This window comes from Schistocerca gregaria, chromosome 2, assembly GCF_023897955.1.
Source record: "Schistocerca gregaria isolate iqSchGreg1 chromosome 2, iqSchGreg1.2, whole genome shotgun sequence".
NCBI classification, from domain to species: Eukaryota; Metazoa; Arthropoda; class Insecta; order Orthoptera; family Acrididae; genus Schistocerca; species Schistocerca gregaria.
In genome coordinates, this window is record NC_064921.1 from 941,375,799 (window position 1) to 941,387,943 (window position 12,145).

Sequence of the window (12,145 nt, forward strand, 5' to 3'; positions counted from 1 at the left end):
GAGACATAGAAATGTCATCTCTTACAGAGAGAGCGATGATCATCTCAAACAGGAGTTGAAAAACTTCTAATGCAAATTGTGTAATACTCCTCGTTCTACGAATGCATCATTTGTCATTTTTTAAATTTAAATTCTAGTGTAACAATCAAAGAGACTTTTTTCTTTTCTTTCTTGTTGTATGACAAGTGGGGTTAATTGGATAAAAATAAAAAAAATGTCAAGTTTACTGAACGAGACAGATCAACTAAGAGGATAATCCCAAAAGTAAGGTCTCCTATTTTTTTTATAAGTACAGAACTCTGTGTGGTAGTTGGTCACACTGTTATGAAGAGTGCTTCACGCGCTGTGTGTAGACATGCGCACGCCGCGCTGAGGCGCTCAGTCTTGGCTTGGCAGCCGTTGAGAATGGAGCTCCCGTTGGATGTTACCCCCAAGTGCGAATTGCGCGCACTTATTCGGTTTTTGAGCACAAAGGGTACTGCGCCGTTTTAAATCCATCTGCAATTGACGGAAGTATATGGTGAGTCGTGGATGGATGTCAAAAATGTTCGTAAGTGGTGTAGAGAGTTTGCAGCATGTCGGATCCAAATTCACGACGAACAAAGGAGCGGGAGACCGTCGGTTTGTGAGTAGACAGTGTTGAACGTTGAGCAAATCATGAGTGAAGATCGGCGGATCACCCTGGATGATATCTGCACGTTGGTTCCTGAGGTTTCCCGAAGCACCGTTCACATAATTTTAACGGAAACATTGAACTACCGGAAGGTGAGCGCGAGATGGGTGCCACGCATGCTGACTGAGGACCACATGCGGCAACGAGTTGATGCTTTCAGCGCATTTCTTCACCGCCTTGCAGCCGAACAGGACAACTTTCTGGACTCAATTGTCACGGGTGACGAAACCTGGGCAGACCTCTTTACACCTGAGACCGAGCAACAATCACGTCAGTTCATAACATTCTGAACAGCGTGGCGGCGAGCTGGTATGACATGTGCATACAAAAACTGAAACAGCATCTACAAAAATGCATCGACAGAAATGGTGAATATTTCGAAAAATAGCTAAATGTTCAAGCTGTAAATTGATGTAAACCATTGTAGAAATAAACTGGTCTATGTACTTATAAAAAAAAAAAGAGACCTTTCTTTCGGGATTACCCTCGTATCACGATTTTATGCCCTTACGAGCTATGCATCAATGTTTAACGGCAAACCCCTTTTTAATTAATTAGGAAGCGTACCTTCTAAGTTTTCACGAATGACAACGACACGGCGCTATTGCAATGTGACATTGCCATCGTTCTAAAATTTGACGTTTGTTACTGTTAAAATAAGGCCGTCTCATAAATGTAGTGAGTATTTTGTTTGTTGCGTGCGTTTAAAAATAGCGTGTAAGTTAAAATGTTGAAACTTCAAGTAAAGGTTTTTACTAGATGATTTTTTACTATTTTCATATAAACTTAATTCTACAATAAAGCCTCAAATAGCTTCGTTATTCTTTTACTAATCACGAAAGACTGTCTACAATTGGTTTACAAGACTGCACTCTGATCGTGCTTCCGCCAACGGTGAATTTCGGGAAGGTCGACCAGAATTATGTCCTAAAAAACATCGATTTTATGAGCAACATGATCGAAGAGGACGGACTTTCGACCCATCGTAAGACAAAAGGCATAGTTAGGCTGATCGAAGATTACATTACATTCGATTTTCCATGAACATACAGCTGTGGAAAGCATCTGTTCTTGATTGATAATGTATAGTCTGACCCCGGATAAAAAATATGTTCACTTTACTTAAGTGTAAGAAAGTGCTTAAAAAATTCGACTGAGGAGACGCAAAATCTGTATACATCGTAATCTACACATATTTTAAACATTTATGTATACATGTTCTGCACCTATTCCTCAACCACTGGACCTATTTCAACCAAACTTGCTATACATCACTTACTGCCTAGAAAAATCGCCATGGAAGTAAAATCCATCTACCTATCAAAGGGGCAGAAGCGTAGTCAACAATGCGCGAATTCTCACAATTTATTCATCCAGTATTTGAGAATGAGAGAACTTAACATGGAACTAACTTTATATCTAATTTCAAACCAAAGTTTTTCTCGCTGGCAACCCCCACAATATTATAAAATGTAAAAAGTTTAACGCTTACTACATTTTCGCTGCTCATGCAGTGAAAGTGCCGCTTCAGTAATGACTTAATTTATTACTTCTCTGCTACTAACTATTCGTAATAAATTTCAGAGTAAACATCCACATATGTAGCTAAACGCACCTTCAAAATTATATCGTGTTACCACACTTCTAAGATACTCCTGCAACTCTAGTGAACTGGAGGAAATCCCTGACACCTGGCAGTTTTCAACGGCGTAGCGCAAATAACAGCTGTGTATAGAGCTATGAACATATGTTGCTACTGAGACCTTAACAAAATCGCATTGTAGATAGGCGAAGCAGCTGCACGCATCGTTTTAGAAATACTGCTTGTAATTAAGTTCTTAGTTAAATGAACGTTGCAGAGAATTTGTATTTTGCAAACTGTTTCTTGTTTTGCGTACTATACTTAGGCATCATATGCAGAAATATATTTCCTTGTACGATTGTTTCGTAATTTCGAAGGTGTTTTCACGAATCCATACAAATGAAATTATTTTGATATTACACTACATACACAGTTCATTTTTTGTTTTCGTTTCTAATAGAAACTCGGGAAAATGACTATCTGGACCATGCGAGTTTGTCAGCTAGTACATTAAACATACAGTATACGAAACAAACTGAGGTGCCAGAAGTCATAGGATAGCGATATCCACATAAATTTACAGATGGCAGTGGTATTGGTGGAGCTGTTATTAGTACTCATGTGAAAAGGTACCCAACGTGATTATGGACCCACGGCGGGAATTAACAGACTGACACGGAACGGTAGTCTGAAACAGACACGGGACATTCAGTATCGGAAGTCTGTAAGAACTCAATATTCTGTGACCCACAGCGTCAAGAGTGCGTCGAGAATATTAGATTTCGGGCGTTACCTCTCACCACGGAGAATTAAGGGGCCGACGGCCTTCACTTAACGATTAAGAGCAGCACTGTTTGCGTAGAGTTGTCAGTGCCAGCAGACAAACAACTATGCACAAACCAGTCGCAGAAAGCAATGTTGGCCGTAAAACGAACGTATCCGTTAGGACAGTGCCGCGTAACTTGCCATTAATGGGCTATAGTATGTCAGCAGACGACGGACGCGAATGCCTTTGCTAGCGGCACAAGATCGCCTGCAGCACCTCTCCTAGGTTCGTGAGTATATCGGTTGGACCATACACGACTGGAATACCTTGGCCTAATCAGACGAGTCCAGATTCTAGTTGGTGAGAGCTGATGGTAGTGTTCGAGTGTGGTGCAGATCCCACTAAGTCACGGACCTACGTTGTCAACAAGGCACTGAGAAATCTGGTGGTGGCTCCAGAATGGTGTCGGATGTGTTTACATGTAATGAAGTGCATCCTCTGGTCCAACTGAACCGATCACCGACTGCAAATGGCTATGTCCGGCTACTGGGAGACCATTTGCAGGCACCGGCCGAGCCGTTCTAGGCGCTTCAGTCCGGAACCGCGCTGCTGCTACGATCGCAGGCTCGAATCCTGCCTCTGGCATGGATGTGTGTGATATCCTTAGGTTAGTTATGTTTAAGTAGTTCTAAGTTTAGGGGACTGACGACCTCAGATGTTAAGTCCCATACTGCTCAGAGCCATTTATTTTTATTTTATTTTTATTTTATTTATTTATTTATTTATTTATTTATTTATTTATTTATTTATTTTTTTTTTTTTTGCAGCGACTCATGGACTCCATGATCCCAAACAACGATGGAATTTTTATGAATGACAATGCGCCATGTCACTGGGCCACAATTGTTCGCAACTGGTTTGAAGGACATTCTTGACCATTCTAGCAAATAATCGCCTAGATCGCCCGACGTAAGTCCCATCGAAAATTTATGGGAGTAATGGAGAGCTCGGTCAATGCACATCGCACAGCAACACTTACGCAATTACGGATAGCTCAATATTTCTGCAGGGGAATTCCAATGACTTGTTGAGCCAATCTCACGTCGAGTTGTTGCACTACGCAGGGCAAAAGGAGGTCAGACACAATATTAGGAGGTATCCCGTGAGTGTTGTTATTCAGTGTATATGTGAGATGTGTATGTGCGGTCAAAGCAACGGTAGACTACTAGTACTACTACTACTACTACTACTACATCCCTGAATCGATTTCGACCGCCGCGCGGGATTAGCCGAACTGTCTTGGGCGCTGCAGTCATGGACTGTGCGGCTGGTCCCGGCGGAGGTTCGAGTCCTCTCTCGGGCATGGGTGTATGTGTTTGTCGTTAGGATGATTTAGGTTAAGTAGTGTCTAAGCTTAGGGACTAATGACCTTAGTAGTTAAGTCCCATAAGATTTCACACACATTTGAACAGTTTTTTCGATTTCGACCAAACTTGGTATACATACTACTTACTATGTGGAAAGAAATACTGTGGGGGCAAGAAGCAGTGACCACCTATTGGGGTTGGGGGTGGTACTGTGAAGAGAGGAGGAGGAGGAGGAGGAGGAGGAGGAGGAGGAGGAGGAGGAGGAGATAAACATGAAGAGGAGGAGACGGACAGGGAGGGGCGTAGTAGGAAATGGACAGATGAAGATAAGAGTAGGAGATGGACAGAAGGAGAAAAGAGGAAGTGAAGATGGACTGACTGAGGGTGTAAGAGGAGATGGATAAAGGGGTGAGTCTTGCCGACTGACGGGTCGGACGTCTGAGAGCGACTTATATATCGTAGAAAGTGGGCGTGGCCAGAGTAACACGTCATATGCAGAAATAATCTTTGTCAGAGATAAAACTTAACTATAGATCGTAATCTCGTCACAGATAAAACTGTCTAGCAATTCTGTAGTGCTACTGTCCAAATATCACTAAGTTTCATGGTCTCTTTCCGATTAAAACTATCCCTATGTTTATATATTTCAATTGCTTCTCTACAAAGCCGTGGGCAATAGTTCGTCGTCGTAGATAAAAATTTTGTTTCGAGAAACTTCGCTTGATGATTTCCTGACTGAAAAGCGTGTTCTGCTACAGCCGATTTGTCTGTTTTTCCTAATCGGCAAAGACTTCGGTGTTCTTTTAACCGTGTATTTACGCTTCTCTTCGTTGTTCCAATATACACTTTACCACATGCACACGGAATTTATTATCATTAACTATTACCCACGGCTTTGTAGAGAAGCAATTGAAATATATAAACATAGGGATACATTTAACCGGAAAGAAGAGACCATGAAACTTGTGATATTTGGACAGTAGCACTACGGAATTGCTAGACAGTTTTATCTGTGACGAGATTACGATCGATAGTTAAGTTTTATCTCTGACAAAGATTATCTCTGCATATCACGTGTAACTCTGGCCACGCCCACTTTCTACGATATGTAAGTCGCTCTCAGACGTCCGACCCGTCAGTCGGCAAGAATCACCGGAGGAGCAACACCCCTCTGAAGATGTCCAGCGCAGCTCTGGACGAAACGTTAGGAACTGAAGAGTTTCATGGACCACGACCTTACATCCCGGAAGGTTTACCAGTAGATATGCCTAAGGATGTGCCTAACGTACAGTAGTGCCCTCATAATTTCGTCAATTATGATAATCTTTGATCTGAAGTTATACCCACACCATTACGCATGGAGTAACGCTGCTGTGCCTCCCCATAATGTTGGAAAGATGGGACCTCTCCCCAGGTCGCCGCCATACTCTCTGATGGTAGACATCTGGGGGGAATGTAGAACCGCGGTTCTTTACTGAATACAATGCGACGACATTCATCAGTAGTCTATGTTTCCCAGTAATGCACCATTCCAAACGCAACCGAGTGTGTTGTGGTGTTAACGGCAGCGTAAGCATTGGGCGTTAATTCCCTAGTCCGGTTGCTTCAAGTCTCCGTCTAATGGTGCAGGATTTCACATATTGTGGAGTCGATTACTTGTTCTCAGATGACGGCGCAGATGTGGAGGGATAATGAAGGTGCTTAGTGCACAGTACTGCTGTTACTCCTGTGATCGACTGAACCCTTGAGGATGAGTATGCCCTTCCTGATGTTCCCATGCATCCCAATATCTGGCCAAATGCCTCAAGTCTTGATATTGCGTGATACGACCAGCCAGAAAAATGGAGACCTACAATGGGTCAACTTAGAAACACTGTCACATGCTGACAATAATGTCTCATTGAGTATGCAACATCTCCATGTCCTAAGTGATCACTCAACATCTGACGCCGTTCACTCCCCTTATATACCACACCAGGTCTGCTAACAACACCTAGCACGGACGACACCGAACACGGACGACATTAATGCAGTCTGGTGACTGCTCTACTTATCATTTCTTCTGGGGACTTCACTGTTTTATGAGGCAGTGTATTGGTACAAGCTGAATTCTAAGAAGCTGTCAACAGTCTGGTGGTTAAAACGTGAACCCAAGCGTTTCCAGGAGAAGGATGGATTGTTCGGTAGGTTACTCCAGACTTGTAGCGACTCCGACGTGACGTGTGAAGTGATGTGATGCATGGCATGGCAGGTAAAAGGCAGTGGCGCCGAATGCGTGTGGCTCGACATCAACAGAAGTGATCAGTTGTTAGCAACGCAGCACCCTCCCTCCTTCGAACGATGAATGGGTTCTAGCTTCAGTACACGTAATTAATGTTAATCAAGAAAAGCCTGAAAGTAGTTGTTGGGAATACCCTTACTGGCATACTAATGTGTACGAACGCTGTGTCCGTAAGTTTTTACAAGAGTTGAATGTGTATCCCGTTTTCCTAGCTTTTTTCTGAGGATACACTGCTGTTGGAGGTGACTGTGGCTCAACCGTCAAAGTTAATTTGAGAATATTTGCAGCCTGTAAATTTACCAACCACAACTCAAGTAATCTGGAAGAAAATAGCTGATCGTTACTAGGAACTATGGAATCTACCGAAATGATCCATAGCTTAGATGGAAAGCACATCAGAGTTAAAGCTCCTGATGAATCTGGTTCAACATTTTGTAATTATAGTGGTTTTCCTTCCGTACAGAGAATGGCCGCAAGAACGCTGGAAGAGTGTTGCAAGTAAGTTCTTTTGGTAATTTGAATGAGCTCGCCCCATACCGTAACAACGTTTCTGGCGAAATCTCATCATTTTGCTGCGAATGAACACCATATACTTGCAGACAATTAGCTCTTGAAAGGTGCAGATTTAATTACGAATCATGTAGAGGTAGGTCTCACTAATTTTATTTTGGTATATTGGTGTCGAAGTTCCGGACCTTGGATAGTTCAGTTAATTGTGATAGGAATGAAATCTATGTGATACGTCAAGCTCTTTGTGTGTTTCATAATGGTGAATGCTCAAAGTCATCTGTGCAGCACAATATGGTTCACGCTGTAGAGAACTCACATCAGAACCCAGAAAAACAAAAAGCGACATACTATGGATTTCAGAAATCTGTTCTGTACCTTCTTTCTTAGTCCAAGTAAAACACTGTCTTGGCAAAACTAAGTGTTTATGTTGCTGCATTCCGAAATGTGGTATTTCATTAAATGCAGCAAATCAGTAAAAACATTAGTAAACTTGTTTTAGAGAAAACCACCCTATATATTTCTAGTTTCGCTGTATTCATCAAAGCTGTGATGGTAAATAGATGGACATTTCTCCATAAGACCAAAAAAATGAGTATTTAACTCAGGATCGACTGAATTTGTTGCATCTGAAGCGACAGTTAGATGCGCACCTTTTGTCACGCCACGTGTCAGATTTTTTGCCATCGTCACCTCGGTGGACGCCTTCACTTAGAGGTTCGAATAACAGTTAATTCTGAATGGCTTAGAACCACTTCTTTGTTGCAAATCTCCGTTGAAATCCGGCAAAAAAAACCTAAAGCGTTGCATCCTTCATAATGACAATGCCAGCTCTCACATGGCGCGTCACGAAATTCATTATTTGACGAAGAAAAAACACATGAATAATGTCTTGCGGCCACTGAGAGGTTTTTTCCGTAATGTCAAGTAACAAATGCACTGAGGGAAGATCGAAGGGAAGGGAAGGGGGAGGGGAGGGGAGGGTTGGAGAAGGGGGCGGAGAGGGAGGGAGGGAGAGAGAGAGAGAGAGAGAGAGAGAGAGAGAGAGAGAGAGAGACTATGCGACCAGATGTATCTGGGCACCCCTATGTAATGCGGAACAGGCCGCTAGAAGCCACGAGAGGCGGACCCGGCAGTATAAAAGAACGTAGGGAGTACTGTGCTGTCGTTAGAGAAGCAATAACCGCAGAACGAGTCCGACAGGAGAGCTCAGTAACTTCGAACATGGACGAGTGATTTTATACCACCCGAGTAACACATCCATCAAGGATAATTCAGCCCTTACAAATCTTCCCAAGTCGACTGTCGGTATGTGATAGTGAAATGAGAACACGAAGGAACAATCACAGCTAATCCCACGCCAGACAGACCTCATGTAATGACGGACAGGGACCTCCAGCATCACGGGAGCTGTCGTAGAAACTCGCATGCAATCAGCGGAAGGAATCACTCGAGTCCCGAAGTACTAATAGCAGTCCAGTTAGCACAATGAATGTCCATAGTGAGTCAAAAAGAATGGGTACATCAGTCGAGCAGGGTTCTGGTTCGGCGAATGCCTGAAGAATGTCATCTGCCATCACGGCAAACGAGTACGCCGTCTGCTGCCTTGGTAATAGTGAAGTACAGAGGAGATGGTGTCGCGGTATGGGAGTATTTTTCGAAGTTAGGGTGTGGTCCTCTTGTTGCGTTGAAGAAAGGTAAAGGGGAAAGGATATGAACACATTCCGCAGTACAGCGCATTGCATACAGCAGAAGAACTGTTTGGAGTCGATGATTGTATCAGCATGACAACATATCTTCTCATGAAGCAGCACCTGTGAGTATACAGTCTGGAGACGCCAGTCCATTCCAGGAATGTTGTTCTCCATAGAGTCCCAACTTGACCCCAATGGCACACTTTTGGGCAGAGTCGGAGAGTCGACTTCCCTCCTGATCTCAGCGACCAACTTCACTACCTTCGGCTCTTTATCACGAATGGGGTGCCGCTCCTCCGTAGCCATGAAGAGACCGCATTGAAAGTGCCCAAAGCCGTTTCCAAGGCGTCACGACGGAGAAAGATGAGAACGCCCTATGTTAATGTGCACCAACTGGTGTCCCGATACTTCCAGTCAGATAGTGCGCATCACTTCAAGCACCTGTTCAATCCTTTGAAAACATGCTTCTGAGGCACGAACATCGTGTGGAAAAATGTTTCCACAACAGCATGCAAAACTGAATAAAGTTTAAAGGTGAATATTTTGAGAAACAATATGACGATTGGTAGGGGAATCTTACTGTTTCATTTTATATAAAAACTTAATATGTAGCCACCAGAAAACCTGTACGTAGGCCCGTTATTAGCAATGGAATTCTTTTGTGTGTAATAAATTTACAGAACATGAACGGAGTTTTCAAACTACAGATAAAAAGCATTCCGTCTTCAGGCCACAAGAGGCCCATTGTGACCATCCGACCGCCGTATCATCCTCAGGTGAGGATGCGGAGAGGTGGGGCGTGTGGGCAGCACACCGCACTCCCGGTCGTTATGACGGTTTTCTTTGACAGGAGGATATACTATTCGGTCGAGTAGCTCCTCAACTGGCATCATGAGGCTGAGTGCCACCCGAAAAATGGCAACAGCGCAAGGGGACTGGATGGTCACCCATCCAAATGCCGGCCACGCCCGACAGAGCTTAACTTCGGTGATCTGACGGGAACCGGCGTATCCACTGCGGCAAGGGCGTTGCCAAACTACAGATTAGGGCCGCATAAATAATAAGGAAGACAGAGTAAACGACCTCACTGTAGAGATCTCTTCAAGAAGCTGAACATTTTGACTACATCATGTGAGTACAATTACCAATGAAATACAAACGTAAAACTCGAAACAGCAACTTCAGCATAACAAAACAAAAATATGATCTTTTCAGATACTTCTACAACACTAACTACTGGCGACAATCAATTGAATACGTGAATAACGCAGGAAAAAAGGGGGAATGAAACATCAATTGGGGCAGCATTATTCACCACGTTGAGCCGTGGTAAAATTTGCTGTTTTGAAGAGCGCGTCGCAGCACGTAGTGTGAAGCATTCGCCCTCCGTTTCTGGCGGTGGTGCCTCTAGCAATCGCAGCTTTGGTGTCTCCCTCTGGTGGGAACGGGGAAAGGTTGCCTGTTCACGTGCATTTAAGGGGCGCTATGAGCTCGCCAGTGGCAGTTGGTCAGTCGGACTGAGGGGGGCCAGTCTCTCGTTCGCATTTGTGCGGCAGTTAGTGTCTGCCTGTCGTCAGAGTGCTAGTATGTCTGTCTTTTGGATCAAACTTTAAAGCAAGAAAATGAGAGTGTTGCCACTCCACCACTAACAGAACTCAGCTAGTGGTCGCCCGATCGAGGCTGAGTTCCTGCATCTGAGTCTGCGCGTTAGGCCGCCAGTCTGCTCGAGTTGGTCGGGCAACGGTCATTGACGGTTGGATTGATCCGTTGGTCGGTCGCGCACTGAGACACAAGATGACTTGTCCGCCTTGAGCGTCGGCGCACTTTAGGTCCCCACGTGAGTCCAGTGGGCCGTGCCGCATAGAAAGTGGTAGTGGCATCGCGATCAACACGAGACCAACAGGAATCAAACCAAGACATCGGGCTGGCCGTTGCGAGCTGCGACGCCGTGAGACGGGAGATCGGCGCGCCTTCCTGCGTCCGTTGAAGCGGCTGGTAGCGGACGGTTCGGGAGAGCGTTGGGGGTGCTGCGCCATGTCTTCGCCAGAAATCGCAGTTTATTAGAAGTGATGTTGTTTCATTTACTTCTTAAATTCGCCGGCCGGAGTGGCCGTGCGGTTCTAGGCGCTACAGTCTGGGACCGATCGACGGCTACGGTCCCAGGTTCGAATCCTGCTCGGGCATGGATGTGTGTGATGTCCTTAGGTTAGTTAGGTTTAAGTAGTTCTAAGTTCTAGGCCACTGATGACCTCAGAAGTTAAGTCGCATAGTGCTCAGAGCCATTTGAACTTGTTAAATTCTACTTGTTTTGTTGGTGAGGCCACAAGACGCTTTGTTTTACGGTCGTCCCACCATTCTTCCCCGTTTGCCCACCCGCGGGAAGGTGCTTATTTATGAATTGGGTGGTCCGTTTTTCCCTTGTGGAGTAGGGGGCGGGTTAGAGCAATCTGCGGTTCGGGTTGTTCAGTAATCGCCCTGTCAATCTGCCATGCGTTAATAGCTGCCTCTGTCATGTTTGTCGGATTCGGTCTTAACGAATTTATTGCTTAAGGTGTAAAGGCAGAATTCCTGAAATATATTTTTATCTTGCCTATCATCTTGAGAGGTGGTATATGTGTCATGTAGAGCATGTTTGTACATTTTATGTAAGACTGCATTTCATCGGTTTTTATTTAAATGGTCATTTTAGTATGTAAAGTTACCACCCTTCCACCGTAAGAGTTTTTCTCTTAAAAACAAGTTGCATTTTCGGTGGCAAGTAATGTTTTTTAATGTGAGTGTTTTGTACGATTTCCGTCCTTCCCACGGGGTGCATAGTTTGTGTCTTAGTACAAGTTGTTAAAAATTTTTAGCTTAAAGTAATCTGGTGTGTTGCAGATTTGCACGAGTGTAGTCTGCAAGAGGTGGTTGTGAGCGGTCGTTACTACGGCCGTGTTGAAAGGGAGTGGCAAGGTTCTCAGCCCGACAGCTCATACTGGAAAAAAAAAAAAAGTTGTTTCTGCCTCTACATAAATTTTAACTTATATTTAGAGGGTGCTTTCTGATAATTTTTAAATCTTTTGTTTAAAAAAAAAGTGTTTTTAGGAATAAAATTTTTATTTGTTGAAAGAAAAATGTTTTCATCAGTTACCCCCTGGCAACTACTTCCACGCTCACAGTGTGATTAAATGTGTTAATGTTCTTGATGAATAAAAGTAAATAAAGTAAATTCTTTAAGAAAAGATTTTGAAAGTAAATCTACGGTTCACACATAAACATAATGATACTGGCAACAA

At 43.9% G+C, this 12,145-nt stretch overlaps 1 protein-coding gene across 1 annotated transcript in view; it reads right to left on the bottom strand.

Moving 5' to 3' along the window:
* LOC126335384 (cAMP-dependent protein kinase catalytic subunit 3-like) overlaps nt 1-12,145 on the bottom strand; it is a 271,739-nt gene that overhangs the window by 17,929 nt on the left and 241,665 nt on the right. The gene's annotated exons all lie outside the window — the stretch shown is intronic.